This window comes from Myotis nattereri (genome assembly GCF_964212035.1).
Source record: "Myotis nattereri genome assembly, chromosome: 3".
In the NCBI taxonomy this organism is placed as follows: domain Eukaryota; kingdom Metazoa; phylum Chordata; class Mammalia; order Chiroptera; family Vespertilionidae; genus Myotis; species Myotis nattereri.
In genome coordinates, this window is record NC_138077.1 from 182,446,898 (window position 1) to 182,466,871 (window position 19,974).

At 39.1% G+C, this 19,974-nt stretch overlaps 1 protein-coding gene and 1 pseudogene across 2 annotated transcripts in view; one reads left to right on the forward strand and one right to left on the reverse strand.

Moving 5' to 3' along the window:
* AGBL4 (AGBL carboxypeptidase 4) overlaps positions 1-19,974 on the forward strand; it is a 999,231-nt gene that overhangs the window by 138,035 nt on the left and 841,222 nt on the right. The window lies entirely within an intron of this gene.
* On the reverse strand, positions 11,099-13,375 carry LOC308515189 (ubiquitin carboxyl-terminal hydrolase MINDY-3-like; annotated as a pseudogene). Its single transcript has one exon. The product of its transcript is annotated as a ubiquitin carboxyl-terminal hydrolase MINDY-3-like (transcript).

Genomic DNA, 19,974 nt, shown 5'->3' on the forward strand with positions numbered 1-19,974 from the left:
CGTGTTGTTTCCCTCTCTCTCTCTTCCTCTCCCCCCCCCCACCTTTTCATACTCTACAATGGCAAAAAAAAATTCCCTATATTTCCTAGAGCTAACATTTTAGTGAATTCAGTATAAATTAATAAGGAAATAATCATGCAAAATGTTAATTTATTTTATTGATAAATTTTATAAGGAGGGAAATCATCACTGAACTAAATTATTACTTTGGATTCTAAGGTAGTAACATTCACCATCTAAATCTTACTTGTATAGTAAAGCTCAAATGATTATTTAGCCGCCATAGAACATTGTTGCAATGTTATCTATTGGATAAATAAATAACTGAATGGTTAACTTAAAAATGGGAGTATGACTAGGGAGAGTAGTTTCATTGATTCAAGAAACATTTTGGTGATTCACTGTGAACCCAAGCATTTATATAAGGCAGTCCCTGAATCAAGTACACAAAAACCTATAAACCAATCTATAATAATAAAAAGGTAATATGCTAATTAGACCAGATGTCTTAAGGACGTCATTCTGGACATCCTTCCTGATAAAGCCAGGTCTGGTGGGAAGCCAGCTGGGATCCCAGGTGCCTGTGGGCGGCCAGAGGAGGGAAGCCTGGGTCCCAGATGCCAGAGGGCAGCCAGTGCCAGCAGCTGGGGGAAGGAAGGCCTACTCTTGCATGAATTTTCATGCATCGGGCCTCTAGTATATAAAATAATAAGTTTAGTACTAGAGATACATGTAAGTTATGGTGAAAATTTATCACTTTAGTTGGGCTAGAGGGTCAAAGAATAGATAAAAGAAGACAACAAAGAGAAAATACATGATCTGGTCCTTAAAGCCAGTCTTAAATAGAAAAAACTCATCTTACTTAAATAAGTATTATAAACCTGATATGATAGCCAAAAGCTTCAATTTAATAGTGAAATAAATGGTAAAAAAAAAAAGCAATCAAATCATGTCATGATCTCAATTTATATAAAGCAAAACATATCCTAGTATTTTTATTAAGATCATAAAGTTGGTTGTAGAGTAGGGTAGTCATATTTCACCATTCATTGTGTTTGCAGTATCAACATTATATGATGTGCTATAACATAGTTACTTGTTTATGTGGAAAGTTCTCATATGAGGAATTTCATGCAGGATTTTTTTTCTTATTCTTTGTGTATCATTTTTAACTGGTGAACAATTAAGAAAGACCCAAATTTAGACTAGAAACTTATTGTGACATAAACTTATAAATATTGCTGTTGCAATATAAATAAAACACAGATGTAGAAAGTGAAAAAGATCTTTATGCAAATAAAACTCTTGGTACTAGAAACAGAACATCTTAGACTGTTAAGATGAGTCTTAAAGCTATGGGTTGTTTGGCTGATCTACTGCCAAAGAAATGAGAGATTGATATTTAAATTTTATGCAAAGTTTCATGGATAGTCTAAGCCTTGCTTTGGCAGAACAAAAGGAATAAAATCTGAGGAAAAGGCATTGAAACTTTTATAGGCTTTGATTTGCTAAATGTATGGGAAAAACTTTGGAGTCTAACCAGATGAGCTCTCAGAATAACTTACTATTCTTCCTTGTGAATCTGGAATGGCCCACACTGACTTACTTTTTAATTTTAATTTTAATTTTAATTTTAATTTTGTGGTCATCTTTGGATTTCAGCTAGCTTGCTTATAGCACTCTGTGGAGTGACTAACAAAATGCTGATGACTCTTTGATCTTGAACTCGTTTTACTCTGATCTATCCTTCCAGCTGCCTGCCCAAAAGCTTCCACATCAATACTGAACAGAAGTCTGTACTTTCCCAAAGTCTGTGTCCTTTTTTAGTGTTTTCTTAGTTTAACCTTAGTTTTACTGTACCACTGTCTACTTGATTAACCAAACTAGAAACTTGAAGTTTGTTCCTGATGATTCATTTATTATTTATGCTGTCCTCTCTTTCTGAAAGACTTTTCTCTAATTCTCAATCTGCCTGTCTATCAAATCTCCTCTCTTCTAAGAAGCTTCCTCTCACTTCCAGACTGTGTTCCTAATAGCTTTTGTTGCTAATGCTAACAAAGCATGGTTACCACATGATGTAATTGATAGTTTGTATGCCACTTTCCATCCTGGATTTTTAGCTATTTTATTATTACTATTATTTTTATTACTATTTTATCTTGGTTTCTTCAATACTTGGTATGATGTCTGCCTTTAAAAAATAGATCTTACCTAATAATAGACAAACATGGTAATTGACCATACCTTTGCTACGCCTCCCATCGGCTAATCAGTGTGATAGGCAAATTAACCACCAACAAAAATGGCAGTTAATGTGCATACTAGGTTCCAAACAGTGGAGCGAAGTCTGACGGCCCCAGGGTCGGCGGAGCAGTGAGGCCTCACGACCCCGGAGCTGGCGGAGCAGCGAGGCCTCATGACCCCGGAGCTGGCGGAGCAGCGAGGCCTCACGGCCCCGGGATCGGTGGAGCAGCGAGGCCTCATGACCCCGGAGCTGGCGGAGCAGTGAGGCCTCACGGCCCCGGGATCGGCGGAGCAGCGAGGCTTCACGGCCCCGGGATCGGCGGAGCAGCGAGGCCTCACGGCCCTGGGATCGGCGGAGCAGCGAGGCCTCACGGCCCTGGGATCGGCGGAGCAGCGAGGCCTCACGGCCCCGGGATCGGCGGAGCAGCGAGGCCTCACGGCCCCGGGTGGCTTTGGCCGGAGCCCAGCCAGAGCGAAGGCCTGGGTCCCCGGTGCAGGAGGAAAACCGGTGCCAGCAGCCAGGGGAAGGGAAGGCCTATTGCACTAATCCCTTCGTGCAACAGGCCTCTAGTGTGTTGATAAAATGAAGGTGTTTACCTATTGCTGTAGTGACCCCTCATACTGACTTTTTTGCATTAAGACTTGAGTCTTTTGGGGTAACCGTACTTCTTTCCCAAGCTGAAAAATCCCTAAATGTGGAAAAGAATAAACCTATAGATTGATTGAGCCTCAAACAGGATAAATAAATCCAAGTAAAACTATGTCAAATCACATAATATTCAAACTCTAAAAACTAAAGAAAAAAATCTTCAAAGGAACCGGAAAACAAAAACATTATTTAACTAGTATAGGGAAAAAATTTTGTATGATACAAGATTTATCATCAGAAGTCATGGAAAACAGAAGGAATTGCTTCAGCATTCAAGTGCTGGTAGAAAAGAACTGTCAACCCAGAATTCTATATTCAATGAAAATGTCCTTCAGGAATGAAGTGAAAAATCAAGGCATTGCTTTTGGTGTCAGATTTTAAAAATCATCACCAAGACCAATGTCAGGGAATTTACTGCCCGTGTTTTATTCTAGGAGTGTTATAGTTTCATATGTCTTTAATCCATTTTGAGTTAATTTCCACTTTGAGTAATTTTTGTTTATGGTGTAAGATAGTGGTCCAGATTCATTCTTTTGCACATGACAGTCCTTTCCACATTGTATACTCTTGGCCCCTTCATAATAAATTGATTGCTTATATATGAGTGGGCTTATTTCTGGGCTTTCTGTTCTGCTCCATGATCCATTTGTCTGTTTTTATACTAATACCACACTGTTTCGATTACTATAGCTTTGTATTATAGTTTAAAATCAGTGCACGTGATGCCTCCAGTTTTGTTCTTCTCCCTCAAGGTTATTTTGGCTATTCGGGGTCTTATTTATTTATTTATTTATTTATTTATTACACCTTTATTGATCTCAGAGAGGAAGGGAGAGGGAGAGAGAAATAGAAACATCATTGATGAGAGAGACTCATTGATTGGCTACTTTCTGCATGTCCTCTACCGAGCCTGCAACCCGGGCATGTGACCTTGACTGAAATTGAACCCGGGATTCTTCAGTCCACAGGCTGACACTCTATCTACTGAGCCAAACCAGCTGGCACAGGTCTTTTTTAGTTCTATACAAATTTTAGGACTATATATTCTTTCTGTAAAAAATGCTATTCGAATTTTGATAGAAATTGCAGTGAATCTGTATAATGTTTTGAATAGTATAGACATATTAACAATATTAATTTTTCTAATCTATGAGCATGGAATATATTTCCATTTAGTTATGTCTTCAATTTCTTTTACTAATGTCAGGTAGTTTTCAATATATAGGTCTTTTTTTTGAGCTAAATGGGGACTCATGGCGTGAACATACCAATATTTTCTGAAATAATTAAAATTTAAGTTAAAAATTTTTTTAATGATTATGTCAAATGGCGCATGGAAGATGTCAACAATGTGGTCCCTTTTCCAGTGCAGTTAATTCAGTGGAGTCCCAGCTCCATACTCTTCTAGGTAGGAATGGTCTACATGAGCATGTCCTGTCCCTTTGGTGAAAACAGAGTGAAAAATCATTAGATTATGGACTTCCTAGTTCATAGGAACTTCCATCCTCCACACCTCAGGCCTGAAACTGAAAATCTCTGAGACATTTAAAAGAATTTTAGTTGTCAATAATTTTTAATTCTAGTTTCAGTAGTGTCTGTTGCTTAAGAAAAACTAAGACCCAGGTGTTCTAATTTCTTACCTTGGTGTAGCTGTCACTCAAATGTCAAAAGCTCATTATCAATGTCATAAACAAAATCAGTATTGAATAAAGAAGATCATGATATTAACTACATGTGTTGCATTTTTTTTGTGTGTGACTTGACATTGTGTTTGGTTACTGCTTAATATATTTTATTATAAAATTGTGATTAATCAAATCTTACATTGATACCTCACTATATCTCAAAGAGTATAATTGTGCCATTTAATTGTGATTTAGTTCTTTTTTTTGGAAAATAGTAGTCTGCAGATGTAGGTAGATAGTTAGGCTATTATGAAGTATTGAGGTTTCTCCTTCTGCCTCATCAGCCTGAAGATAATATTTTTTAAATTTATTTACTTGTTTTTCTGTACTCTTTTCTTCCCTATCATTGTGATTTCTGAAGCTCATAGATTCACTAAGATGCCATAGCTCAGAGAACACTGTTATTAAGAACATTCAAATGAAAAAAAAAGCTGATTTCTTTCCAATGAATGTTAATATAGAAACACAATATTATACTTTACATCTTTGGGTTGTGAGACAATGGTCATGTGGATTAGCCAAAACAATGGCATTTGAACTTCTTTTCATCATATGAGGTGAAAACTTTTTTGATCACACCGCTTACCAGCTTCAAACCAGCCCTCACGATAAAGCCCAAGTCCCTCCAAATAACATGCCAGGTCCTTTATGAGTTGGCTTCTCTGTACCTTTCTATCTTCAGTTGTCCTTACTCCACGAGGTGTTAGTCATACTGTAGCAGCTTTATTGTTTTGGCTATGCCACGCTTTCAGTTCTGCCATTGCCTTTGCTCATCTAGTTCCTTCTGTGTTGAAGGTTCCATCCTTATTTACCTGATCATTTTCTATTGACTTTCAGCTATGTGTCTATCTGCTCAGCACACTATGTCGTAAAGATCATTGGATATCTGTCTGTCCCATTAGAATGAAAGCTACTTGAGAGCAAAAGCAATATCTTATTTAATATTTGTATCTCCATTGCTTTGATCACAGTTTTCCAATGCAAATGAGGGAACTTAGCCCAGCATTACTTGATTAAAAAAAAAAAAAAAAAAAAGGATGGATGATATAACAGCACCAAGCATTTCAATATAGCCATGAATTTTGACATAATTATAATTTCCTAAAGTCCTAACTTTCCATACTTGAAAAAACACCCACCTCAGCTCTGTTTAACAAATTAAACTTTACCTTCCTCCTCCCCTTCTAAGGGAGTTAGGGAAATAATATCTTGGTTGTTATTGTGGCAAGATTGAGGTTCAGATATGGGGGTTCCTATAACATGAGGACTAATAATTGTGCTTTTTTCTAATCAGCACAGGAGTGGGATTTTAGTTAAGAACATCCCGTTTTCATAGCAGAGCCATTTCAGTGCTATGTCCCTCATTTCATTAAACTGTTGACAATTGCTGATGGGATTACAGACAGTAGCTTTCTTTAAGGGAAATATTAGGCAGTTACTGGTAGATTTCTGACACACCATTACAAAATGCTTCCTGTTAGCAGGTAGTGGGAAGAGAAATGGATGTAAATCTGTTAGTATCAAAATTACATGTCAAAAAGCTAGAGCAGAGTTCAATTTATTTCTGCAATAATAAGTCAGAGATTGACTTGACAATTATTTCTACGTCAACTACTTGTTTTTTTCTGAGATGAACATTCCAATATAAAATCAACTTGTGTGGATACCTTTTAGTAAATAACAGCCTATGTGAATTAAGATTATCCCATAGGAGCTAAAATTAAACCATTTCTTCGGTGGGAATGAATATTTTATAGTTCTCTCTGATAAAGAATGTAAAGTTACATACTTTTTGATGAAATAACAAAATGTTGGATGAAGATTTAGAGGGTATAAATTCTACTCCTATTTTTCCTATATACTAATTATGTGACTTTGAACAAGTTATAACTACTTAGGTTTTCAATTTACTCAGTTGTATAAACTAATGATGATAACCACTATAATTTATTGAATTCCTAAAATGGGCTTTATCTACAATGTGTTCATCATAAATATGTCATTGCATCTTCACAATACACTAATTACTAAGTTAATTCCCATTTAACAGATAAGGAAAATGATGTTCAGAAAGCTTAATTAACTTGCTCAAGGCCATGTAGAATATAAAAGGCAGAGCAGAACAAAATCCCACATCTTTTGGTCTTCCATGTCTTTATTCTTTTTTTCTTCTTTTTCACTCCTCTCCTTTTATTTAATCTCATTGCTATCTTACACAGTTACAGAAATGAACTGATGAATTTAAAAGAGCTTTTGTGGCATACACATTTTAGGCATTGCTATTTTTACTTATGCACCTTGGTATCACTAAGTTGGAATGGAGTTGTTTTCTGTTAATGTTGAGTGGAGAAACACTACAAAACTCTTTGAAGGCTTACACAGATTTAAAAGTTAATTTTTAATTTTTCCTGGATGGTAATTTTTTTCCTACTAAGGCTACAAAATTATATTCGATGCTGTTATTTATTTATAATATTTGTACTTCTTTTCCTACATCTATTTTCAGGATAAACCTGCATTATGTTAAGGGGAATAGAAAGCTTCCTTAGTAATATCTGAATATATAGTTTGTAAAGTGCTTTTGCATACATTATATTATTTGTTTTTCAGATATAGTTTCTTGTTTTGATAGTTGTGAAATAAGTATCTTTACTTCTATATACAATTAATGGAACTGAAGTATAGAGAGTCTTGCCTAAGTTCACAAAGAATGTTTGTGGTAGGGTCAAGAACTCAGGGCATATTATTCCAAGTATGGGATGCTTCCTGCTGTATAAAAAATGAGTTTTCAAGGCAGCTATAATATTGTGGTTACTCCTATATGCTTTTGAGTTAAGCATCCTGATTTCAAATTTTGACTCATTTGTATCTCCTTGGGCAAATTAAAGAATTGACCCAATAATTGGGACAATTAAATACCAAACCTGGTAACTGCATTTTCACATCTATAAAATGAAGATAATAATATTTATTTTGTAAGGTTGTTGTGAGTTTTGAATGAGTGAAACATTAGCATAGTGACTAATACATAACAAGCACTCAATAAATTTTAGCTGTTTTTTGCTCACTGGTTTTGTATTATAAGTTGTGGTCACATGATTAATTATACAGACCATTTTTGTAAGTTATTTAAAGTTTCAATTTATTAATTCAATGAACATCCCTGGAATGCTTCTGATGTGCTGTATATTTTCTAGGCATGAAAGGGTATATATAATAGAGTTCCTACTCTCAAAGAGCTCATTTTTTTTTCAAGAAGAAAATTAAGACACAAATGAATGAAAAGGCAAATATTATTGACTTCTATAGACATCTGACTTTAGAAAAGTATGTGTTAACTTCCTTCTAAACTTTGGGTTTTTATTATCATTGTTAAATTTATTTTACTTAAAGAATTATACATTTGTGGGAGAGTATCATTTTAGAAATCCTATAACAAAAGTGAAAGATGCAAATGAAATTCATTGTTTAGTAGATTGAGATCTATTTAACATGAAATAGATTTCCTTGGTCGGTTTTTAAAAAAATTCAGAATAGAGAATCTTTTCAATTGCAATACATGCATTATTGATTATAATGATATCTGGAAATTTATTAAGTGTTTACCATGTGCCAAGCATTATACTAGGTGCTTTATAGATACTATAAATTCTCACAAACACTATAAGTACTACTATTCCTCTTTAAGAGATGTAGCAACTGAGACTTAAAGAAGTGACATAACTTTATGGAATTGGGCTTCACGCCCAGTGCTGTTTGTCTCCAAACTCTGTTAGACTTGGAAAAAATTTGAACAATTGAATCTCACTTTTAAGCTTGAGTTTTGCTTTATTGTATTCAATTCTATTAGCTCCCCCCCCCCAATTAAATACTATATGGTTACCTGTGTGGTAACCATAATGCTTACATATAACAACCTTTATATGTATTAGTCCCTTGATAAGATCTTAAATTTGAACACATTCTAAAGCTCTACATTTTTACTCTTCCTACACGTTTTGTTTTTGATGACACATTTTACATATTTTTATGTTGTGTATTTCTTAACTAATTGTTATAGTTATTGTTCTTTTTACTAATTTTTTCTTTTAACCTTTATATCCTATATAATAAAAGGCTAATATGCAAATAGAGCCAACAGCGAAATGACCGGTTGCTATGATACACACTGACCACCAGGGGGCAGATGCTCAATACAGGAGCTGCCCCTTGGTGGTCATTGTTCTCCCACAGGGGGAGTGCTGCTCAGTCAGAAGCCAGGCTCATAGCTGGTGAGCCCAGTAGTGGTGGCGGGAGGCTCTTCCGCCTCTGCAGCACCTCTAAGGATTTCCTACTACTGGTTTAGACCCGCTCCCTGCGGGAAGTAGGCCTAAGCCATCTGTTGGACATCCCTCGAGGGCTCCTGGACTGCGAGAGGGCACAAGCTGGGCTGAGGGAACCCCAAAGAGTGCACAGATTTTGTGCACCGGGCCTCTAGTTAACTTTATAAATTATTAGTCCACTATCTTTACTATGTATTTACTTAGTGAGATTTATACTTTGATATGTTTTCTTGTTACTAATTAGCACCCTTTCTTTTTAGCTTAAAGAAGTCCCTTTAATGTTTCTTGTGAGGCTACTTTAGTGGTAATGAACTCCTTTAGCTTCTGCTTGTCTGGAGGAGTCTTTATCTCTCCTTCAGTTCTGAATAATTTTGCCTGATACAGTATTTGTGTTTAGAACTTTTTTTTAAATTTTAGCATGTTGAATATATGATGCTACTCCCTTCTGGCCTGCAAAATTTTTGCTTAAACATAATATGATAGTCATATGAGGGTTCCCTTGTACCCAACAAATTGTTTTTCTCTTGATGCTTTTAAGATTCTCACTTTGTCTTTAAATTTTGACATTTAAATAAATGTGTCTTGGTATGGGTCTCCTTGGTTCATCTTATTTGTAATTCTCTAGGGTTCCTTGTCTGTTTCCTTCCCTAGTGTTGACATAAGAATGTACAAAATGTAGATAATTTTTACAAAATTTTATTGAGCCAAACAAAGAATATACCTGGGAGCAGTATCTTAACAGAAAGAGAAAAATGCTTTTCAGAATGGCAGTTTTCAGCTTCTTTTATGCATTTGGAATTAGAGAAGAAGGATAAGGAAGATTATATGAGAGAGCAAAGCAGGGATTGGATTTCAGGATAGTTAACAGGATTATGTATCTCTTAAGGGTGATTTTGTTTCTGAAAAGAGACATTTTAGAGGTGTGTTAATGTAGATACACAGAAAAACTGGGCAGGGCTTGTTTAAGGTAAAGGTAAAACTTTTACTAAAGAGTATATTCCTGGGGCATGACTGCCTATCATAATCTGCCCAGTTAGGAATTTATGGTAAGATCACCTTGTATCAAGACTATATTAAGAATTTTTCTCAGCATTACTAATCAGGGAAATGCAAATCAAAACCACAATGAGATATCACCTCACACTTTTTAGAATGGCTGTTATCAAAAAGGCAAGTAGTAAGAATTATTGGTGAGAATGTACAGAAAAGGGATTCTGGTGGGCAGAATCTTGTTGTTTTTTTAATTTAATTTGATGATATTTGAATTTAATATTAATGTACTTGGGTTAAAATTTACTCTTTTGTTATTTGATTTTTAATTATGCTTATTGGGTTTAATCTGTCCTCAGTATTGCCTCTTTTTATGCTTCCTTTTGATAAACTGAGTAATTTCATGATTTCATTTTTTTTTAAAGAAGTGTTTATTTAGGCCATCCACTAGGATCATCATAAATAATGCAATATACTAATAATAGATGTTTTCATGCATTTATCATATTTATAAATTGACAAAAAACCTGGCTTACAGGGCTGTTGGGACAAGTTTAGAAGAGTGTATTTGGCAATACAGTAAGAGTTAACAGCGTTAAGACTATTAAACAGATTCTCTTTACTATCTTTTTAAAAAATACATTATATATCTGTGAATAAATGGTAATGTTCCTTTATAGTTTCTACTTTTTATAAACATGCCAGAGCTAAGCCAATTGTCAAAAGATCCAGGTTGATAATTTGTTATTTATTAGTATTTCTAATGGGAAACAGATTTTTAAAAAGAAATAAAAATTAACTCTGCATATAAATATGGAGGCTGATATATTGCAAGCCAGAATCATTTAAACAATATAATATACCTGAATGAAATAAAACCCCAAAATAGAAGTTTATAAATAGTAACTTTGATACTCAATATACAAATGCTATAGTATTAAATATTTGTAATTTGATAAATGACCAATTATCCAACTGCAAAAGTGGTGAACTTTGATTAAAGCTTAATTTTGCTATTAAATTTCACACACAGAGTTAAAATAGGGTAAATTTTAACATAAATAATTTAAACATATCTTAAACACTGACAATGTGTTCTTATGTTATTTACAATTAGTCAGTGATACCAGTGTATAGCCAATTGCCAGTCTTACAAACCCTCTTTCAACATCTGCTATTACAATCTTCCTTTTAAATGCTTATGCAAATCAGTTTAGTGAAGGAGAGGATCTGTGGTCCAGAGTAATTCAGTGTATGGCCATTTGGTTTGAAGACAGCGTTTAAATAGGAGTGTCATCTGTTTGTAGCATGGGATCTTCAAAACCCATAATAACTGCGGTCCCTTCCACATACATGACCTTTTCATTATAATTTGACTGCTTCAGTCCATTGTAGTGGTAGACAGTAAAAGACTCTGGACCACTGGAGCCCTGATCAGGAAAAAAATTCTTGAAGAAATGGACCCAATAGTACGATTCCTAATCCTTCTGGATCTAATTTATTCTTCATGAGATTTATATATTCAGGATCTGAAACAAGGTCCAACGTTTTCATCACATCCTCTAGAAGTGAATCAGGTATGAATCCATTATCTTCTGGGTCATAGGTTTGAAAAACTCGCCTGGCTTGTTCTGAAGGAGTCTCGGGGCAACCAAAGCCATATCCTTGGCAAAAAATATGGTGAGGTGAGTTTCACTGCCAACAACCCAAATAGGGAATTTTGGAGATTTCAAGCAAGACCAACCTTACAGTATCTTAGGTTAAGAACCCTACAGCTGCTTGTTCATGTGTACCAAGAAGTTTCATTCCTGAGCATTCTCTATCACCATCCCATACATTAGAAACAGCATGTCCCGTCAATAAGAGGTTAATTAAGCTTTGACTGCCATGTCCATACACAGGATCTATCAAAGGTTCAGTTGAATCTTCAATTTCATTTTTTTATGTTTTCAATGCCCTTTGTCAATAACACAGATACAGAAAAAGCAATACTCCAAATTTGCCTCTCCACATTGAATACTGGTCCAAGACAGCATCTTTTAATTTGGATAAACTTCCGAATGATCTTTTCTGAATTAATGAATGAAATCGCTCAAAGCCAAGCTCTTTGACAGCTAAGGCAGAAGAAGAATGTTCCACTTGGCAACTAGACTCTGCAGGACTCCCAGAAATACTAGCGTTTTCCTCGGCTGTCTTTCCTCTTAACCATGAAATGAAGCAGTATGATCCAGAGTTGTCACAACAAGCACTTTCTAAAATATCACATAAGGTGTGACAAAGGAGTTCCTTCGGCTCTTCCTCTGGGCAATCCGTCCAAGAAGACTTCTCAGATTTGGAAACAACCTAAGTACCCATCAACGGATGAATGGATTAGAAAACTGTGGTACATATACATAATGGAATACTATGCTGCTGTAAAAAAGAAGGAATTCTTACCATTTGCAACAGCATGGATGGAACTAGAGAGCATTATGCTAAGTGAAATATGCCAGTCAGTGAAATAAAAATACCACATGATCTCACTCATTTATAGATAATAAAGACCATTATAAACTGATGAACAAAAATAGATACGGAGGCAGAGCAGCATTAAACAGACTGTCAAACTGCAGTGGGAAGGCAGGAGAGGGTTTGGGGGGGGGGGTAAGAGATCAACCAAACGACTTGTATGCATGCATATAAGCATAACCAATGGACACAAGACACTGGGGGGTAGGGGAGGCTGGGGGAAGGTCAAGTGAGGGTGGGGGGGAAAGGAGACAAATGTACTACTTGTAATATTTTAAGCAATAAAAAAAAATCAGACAAAAAAAAAGAGAAGAAAAGTGACCTTCAACAAATAGTAAAGGAAGAGAGAAAGATTGAAAAACATATAAAACTTTGGACATACAACCAATTTTAAACTGCTAAAAAGTGAAATTATGAGTCACTTGGGAAAATGTGAGCTACTGGATATTCAATAATTTTGAGAATGTATTGTTCATTTTGGGAGCATAATAATGGTATGGTTGCAAATTTTAGAAAAGCCATTATATTTTAGAGTTAAAATGTTAATGAATTAAATTATATGATGACTGAGATATGATTTAAGAGGATTCAAGGAGTGTGGAGAGGAAGATGTGCAGGTTTGTACAGGAAACAAGATTGGCCACTGAATGGTCATTGTTGAAACTGGGTGACAGGCACAGGGAGTTCATTAATGTATTCTCTATGTTTTGTCTATGTTTGATATTTTCCATTATAAAAATGTTACTTAAATTTTAAAGCTTCTTTTTCCTCTACGACATATTCATATATTACTTGCTAATATGGTTAATATCATCGTGGGAGACCACATTATAAGGCAAATCATACTCCAATTGCTCCTTTCTATTTTTCTTTCTTGAAAAATTCTAGTAATTTATATGATAAAGTAAACAAGGAAAGATAATTTGTGTTGATCTTGTTTATCATTTAAATTGCATCTATGGCAGAAATGTACTAACACATTCAAAAGCATCTAAGTAGAAAGAATAAGTACAGTGATGGACATTTAGGTTCCATTACAGTTGGAAACATTATGAGAAAGAAGTGCTTTGGGCTCATGTGATAAGTTTTCATTTTTAAATTTTGACTTCCTCACATTTATTGATAGCTTATTTCATTTTGTGGTGATAAAATTTGAGAATACCCATATAGACCCCCAAATTATTTAGCAATATGGATTCATGCTAATCCAAGACTATTACAATTGTCTGCACAAAATAACATTCTAAAAGTGAAAAATAAAGTGTGAAGACATTAACTTGATTCACAATTGTTTTCACTTAAATATCTCTCCCCCCCCCCTTTTTTTGCCCTAGTCTGATTAAACTTTACTATCTGGCAATCTATACTAATAAAAGGGTAATATGCTCATTAGACCAGACGTCTTCCAGAAATCCATCTGGACATCCTTCCAGACAAAGTCATGGTGGCGGGGGCTGAGGCAGAGATGGTTAGGGGCAACCAGGCCAGCAGGGGAGGGCAGTTAGGGGCGACCAGGCTGGCAGGGGAGAGCAGTTGGGGGTGATCAGGCTAGCAGGCAGAGGTGGTTAGGGGCAATCAGGCAGGCAGGCAGAGAGGTTAGGGTTGATCAGGTAGGCAGGGGAGCAGTTAAGGGCATCAGGCAGGCAGGAAGAGGGGTTAGGAGTGATCAGGCAGGCAGGGGAGCAGTTAGGGGCATCAGGCAGGCAGGCAGAGTGGTTAGGGGTGATCAGGTAGGCAGGCAGGTGGGCAGTTAGGAGCCAGTGGTCCCGGTTTGTGAGAGGGTGCAGGCCGGGTTAAGGACCCCCCTCCCATGCATGAATTTCATGCACCGGGTCTCTAGTCTCTATATAATAACAATAGCAATACCAACAACCACCAAAATAAAGCAAAATTAGTGTAATTTATTGAGTCGCACCTCAAGGATTCTCCTAAGGACACTTTATAACATGCTATATAATTTAATTCTTGCACAAAGTCCTAAAATACATCTTTTATTTGTTATATAAGGAAACAAGTTCAGAGGCTTGTCACTTGTCCTAGGTTACCCGATTAGAGTTAGAATCAGACCTGAAAAAGGGGCTAGAGTATATGATTACAAAGCACTTATTTTTTTATGATGTTATACTAGATTTTAATATTAACCATAGTTACAGATAATTTTTTAAATGTATATGACATTGAAGCAATCATTTAATGTTATCTGAAGCCAAATAGTAGTTTTTAGATCATCTGCATTTGTGCTCCATGACTCTTATTTTATCACTCATAAAATGGTGGTTGTAATAAAATAATATCTACATCACAGGTTGATATAAAGATTGCATAAGGCAGTGTATGCAAAAGAACTTGACAAACTCTAAAGCAATGTAGAAAATGCAAAGCAGTGCTGCTGTTACTATGTCCCGCAATATGCACTGGATTATACACAAAGATTATTACATCTTCCCCTCAGAAAAAAGGGAGTGTGAAAAATTCTCTACAAAAACGAAGTTATATGCAAGAGGTGAATGTAAAGGTTTTAATCTTCTCTCTCATTATGAAAACACATCCATCCTAAGCCTTCTTTGGAGATCTCCTTTGGGCAATAGGCAAATCCCAGGAGTAAATTCATGGAAGGAGACCATGTAGTAGAATGTGATACTGTATGATCCTTTGCCAAAGCAGACTGCTTTTCCATCTTTACAATGTCAGCTGTTTTAAGCTTCTGCTACATAAAAAAGGACATTTTCGTAAGCAGGATAGGAGGTACAGTAGCAAGAACTGCATGCAAAACTGCCAAGAAGCACTAAGTAAATCGACTTGCTGAGGTAGAAAGATCTGAAGATCATACACCCTCTCAGCTGTGGTGTGATAGCTCCTGCTTACCTTAAAGAGACTGTTCAGCTGTCTCAGCTGCCCTGAGTTTCTTCTGCAGAGGGAACTTGCAGTTGGTGCTGTCTTCTCAGAATGTGTTTATTGCAGTTATATTTATTTCATTGTTTAAGTTTCTATCACCTTGGCAACAGTGTTCTATTATAAGAATAACACCTGAATCTTAACAAAAGCTACATTGAAGTGAGTTATCTAATGAGTAAAGCTTCATTCTGTTGTTTGCTAAAAGTATAGTGTGTTGGGGGTTTAAATAAATGACTATATCTTTATGTGTGCTTTTCTGAGACTTTGGGAAGATTAGGCTCAACAGGGTGTTTATTTGAATGGCATAGCCCTACTGACGTTGCTGGAGAGATAGTGGCTGGCCTTTCTTATGCTACTTTTCCTCATCGTCTCAGTTCTGCAATTATGCTAAACGGACATGTTTTCATGGTGTATTTCATGCATATATGTACTTCCATATCTTTGTTCATATTGAACCTGCTGCCTGAAATGCCTTTACATCTTTTTCAAGTTGCCTTTATTCTGTTTCAAAGCTCAATTCAAATGCTATTGATGAAAACTTTTTTCTTTCTTTTTAAAATAATTTTTGTTTTTATTTATTTTAAAAGAGAGGAGTAGAGAGATAGAAACATCAATGAGGCCACCTCCTGCATGCTTCCTACTGGGGATTGAGCCTGCAACCTAGGCATATGCCCTGGCGGGGAATTGAACCAGTGACCTCTTGGTTCGTGGGTTGATGCTCAACCACCACTGAGCAACAACAGCCAGACTGGTGAAAACTTCCTTGATTTCCTCAAATTTCAGGAACCTCTAAACCAATTCCTCTGTTTTAGCATTTACCATGTTGTTTTATTCATCTGCCCTTCTATTCTGCTACTGTGAAGGCAGAAGCTCCCTTATTCATCTTTGTATCTACAGTATCTACCCTAGTGTCTGGCATTTAGGAAGTCCGGAGTAATGTCTGTTTTATAAATGAGTAAATAGAACTTCCTGGAGCAAGAATCAGGCTTCTTGGATTTGGATCCAAGCTCTACCACTTGATAGCTCTATGGCCTTTGGCAAATCCATAAATTCTCTGTGTTTCTCATTTCTAAAAAAAAAATAATATGATAACTCCCTTATTAGATTGTTGTGAGGATTTAATATATGTCAAGTATATAGAATAGGGCCACTCATAGAATTAATGTTTGCTATCACTTTTCTATTGAATTTATTTGGGTGACATTGTTTAAAAAAATTATATAGGTTTCAGGTATACAGTTCTACAATACATCATCTGTATATTATATTGATGGTTTATCACCCCAAGTCAAGGCTCCTTCCATCACCACTTATCCCCCTTTTACCTTCTTCTACTTTCCCTCCCTACCCTCTGGCAATCACCATACTGTTTTCTGTGTCCGTGAGTCTTTTCTTTTTTTACTTTGCTTAATCCCTTAACCCTTCTCACTCAGTCCCTAACACCATCCCCTCTGACAGCTGTTAGTCTGTTTTCTGTAACCATTAGTCTGTCTCCACTTTATTACTTTATTTTGTTCATTAGATTCCACTTGTCTTTCTCTGATTGGTTTATTTCACTTACCACAATACTCTCCAGATCCATCCATGCTGTCAGGAAAAGTAAGATTTCCTTCTTTTTTTATGGCTGAGTAGTAGTCCATTGTGTAAAGGTACCATGCCTTTTTGTCCACTCATCTACATATGGACACTTGAGCTGCATCCAAATCTTGCTATTGTAAATAATGCTGCAGTGAACACAGGGGTGCATATGTTCTTTCAAATTAGTGTTTTTTTTTTTTGTTTTTTTTTGATATATTCCTAGAAGTGGAATTGCTGGGTTATAAGACAGTTCCATTTTTAATTTTTTATGGTAACTCCATATTGTTTTCTACTGTGGGTGTACCAGTCTGCATTCCTACTAACAGTACGCAAGGGTTCCTTTTTCTCCACATCCTTACCAGCACTTGTAGTTTGTTGACTTATTGTTGATAGCCATTTGGACAGGTTTGAGGTGACATCTCATTATGGTTTTAATTTGCATTTCTCTGATGATTAGTGAAGTTCAGCATTATTTTATACTAGAGGCCCAGTGCATGAAATGTGTGCACTTAGGGAGGGTCCCTCAGCCTAGCCTGCATCCTCTTGCAGTCTGGGAGTCCTCAGGGGATGTCCAACTGATGGTTCCCCTGTCATGGGTAGCGGGCCAAAATCATCATTCAGACATCTTTAGCGCTGCAGCTCCTGCCACCACTGCTGTGCTTGCCAGCTCTGAGCCTGGCTCCTGGCTGAGCAGCGTTCCCCCTGTGGGAGTGCACTGACCACCAGAGGACAGCTCCTGCATTGAGCGTCTGCCCCCTCGTGGTCATTACACAACATAGTAAGCACATGAGCAGCCTTAGCATTTCATTAGCATATTAAGCTTTGATTGGTTGAATGGACAACTGGATGACTAGACACTTAGCAAATTAGGCTTTTATTATATAGGACTAGAGGCTCGGTACACAAAAATTTGAGCACTGGCAGGGGGGTGGTGTCCTGCAGGGCCGATCAGGGGGTTGGGGAGCACCCCCCTGTCACGAACAAAGCAGGGCAGATAGGGAGGTTGTTGCCCCGCCCCCTGTCACACACAGAGTTGCAGGGCGATCAGGGGGTTTGGGCACTGCCCCCTGTCACGCTGCTCCACGGGCCAGGAGGCCTCGCGGCTCCGCTGATCCCAGTGCTGGAAGGCCTCGCGGCTCCGCTTGACACCAGGCAGTGAGGCCTCGCTGCTCAGCTGATCCCGGTGCTAGGAGGCCTTGCTGCTCCGCTGATCCCAGTACTGGGAGGCCTCGTGGCTCCACTTGACACAGGGGCAGTGAGGCCTCGCTGCTCTGCTGATCCTGGTGCTGGGAGGCCTCGCTGCTCCACTGATCCTGGTGCTGGGAGGCCTCGCTGCTCCACTGATCCTGGTGCTGGGAGGCTCCGCTGACCCGGGTGCCAGGAGGCCTCTCGGCTCCGGTGATCCCAGTGCCGGGAGGCCTTGCGGCTCCACTGATCCTGGGGCGTGAGGCCTCGCGGCTCCGCTGATCTGGGGTTTGGGAGGCCTCGCGGCTCCACTGATCCCGGTGCTGGGAGGCATATTACCCTTTTACTATATAGGATAGAGGCCTGGTGCACTGGTGGGGGCCGGCTGGTTTGCCCTGAAGGGTATCCTGGATCAGGGTAGGGGTCCCGCTTGGGTGCCTGGCCAGCCTGGATGAGGGGATGATGGCTGTTTGCAGCTGCTCACACCCCCTTCAGGGTGGGGGTCCCCACTGGGGTGCCTGGCCAATCTGGGTAAGGGGCTGAGGGCCGTTTTCAGGCTGGCGGGTGACTGAAGCTCCCAACCTCTCCTTTTTTTCTATTTTTTTATTCTGGGATTTATTTACCTTCTATGGCTGTCACTGGAACTGAGAGCCGGCTTTAGCTCTGAGGCTCGGCTCCAGCTCTGAGACCTCGGCTGCTGAAAGCAGGGATCTGGGATTGTTTGGATTCTATAATTGAAACACTGTTGCAACTCCAGCTCGCCCGGGTGGCTGAAAGCATGGGGTTTGTTTAGCTTCTATAATTGCAACATAGCTGCTTAGAGTGCAGCTCAGAGGCCAGCAGTGGCAGGCGGGAAACCTTGGCCTCCTCCTTCACTGGAGCAAGCAAGCCTCCTGTTTGCTTCAGCTGCCTGGCTGCTGGCCGCCATCTTGGCTGGCAGTTAATTTGCATATTGCCCTGATTAGCCAATGGGAAGCATGGCAGAGGTAATTACCATGTTTGTCTATTATTAGATAGGACTAGAGGCCCGGTGCTCAAAAATTTGTGCACTGGCGGGGGGTTATCCCTCAGCCCCACTTGTGCCCTCTCACAGTCTGGGACCCCTCGGGAGATAACAACCTGCTGGCTTAGGCCCGCTCCCGGGTGGCAGAGGGTAGGCCCAATCCCTAGGTGCCTGCCCCGCAGCCCCTGGTCCTGTTCAGAGCAGGGCCGATTGGGGAGTTGGGGCGCCGCCCCAGTCATGCACAGAGCAGGGCGGATCAGGAGGTTGCGATGCCACCCCCAGTGACGCTCAGAGTAGGGCCAATTGGGGGGTTGGGGCGCCGCCCCCTGTCACACTCAAGGCACGCTCGATGGGGAGGTTGCGGCGCCACCCCTGTCACATACAGAGCCGGCTGATCAAGGGTTTGGGGCACTGCCCCCTGTCACGCACAGAGTAGGGCCGATAGGGGAATTGGGGCACGGCCCCTTGTCACACACAGAGCAGGGCGGATAAGGGGGTTGGGGCGCCACCCCCTGTCACCCACAGAGTAGGGCCGATCAGGGGGTTGGGGCACTCCCCTCTGTCATATTCAGGGCAGGGCGGATGGGGGGGTTGCGGCTCCACCCCGTCACACACAGAGCAGGGCCCATGGGGAGGTTGGGGTGCCACACCCTGTTACACACAGAGCAGGGCCGATCAGGGGTTTGGGGAGCTCCCACCTATCAGGCACAGAGCAGGGCCGATCAGGGTGTTAGGGTGCCTTCCCCTGTCATGAACAGAGTAGGGCAGATAGGGAGTTTGTGGCCCCGCCCCCGTCACACACAGAGCTGCAGGGCGTTCAGGGGGTTTGGGTGCTGCCCCCTGTCACGCTGCTCCAGAGGCCTCACTGCTCCACTGATCCCAGTGCTGGGAGGCTCCGCTGATCCCAGGCCAGGA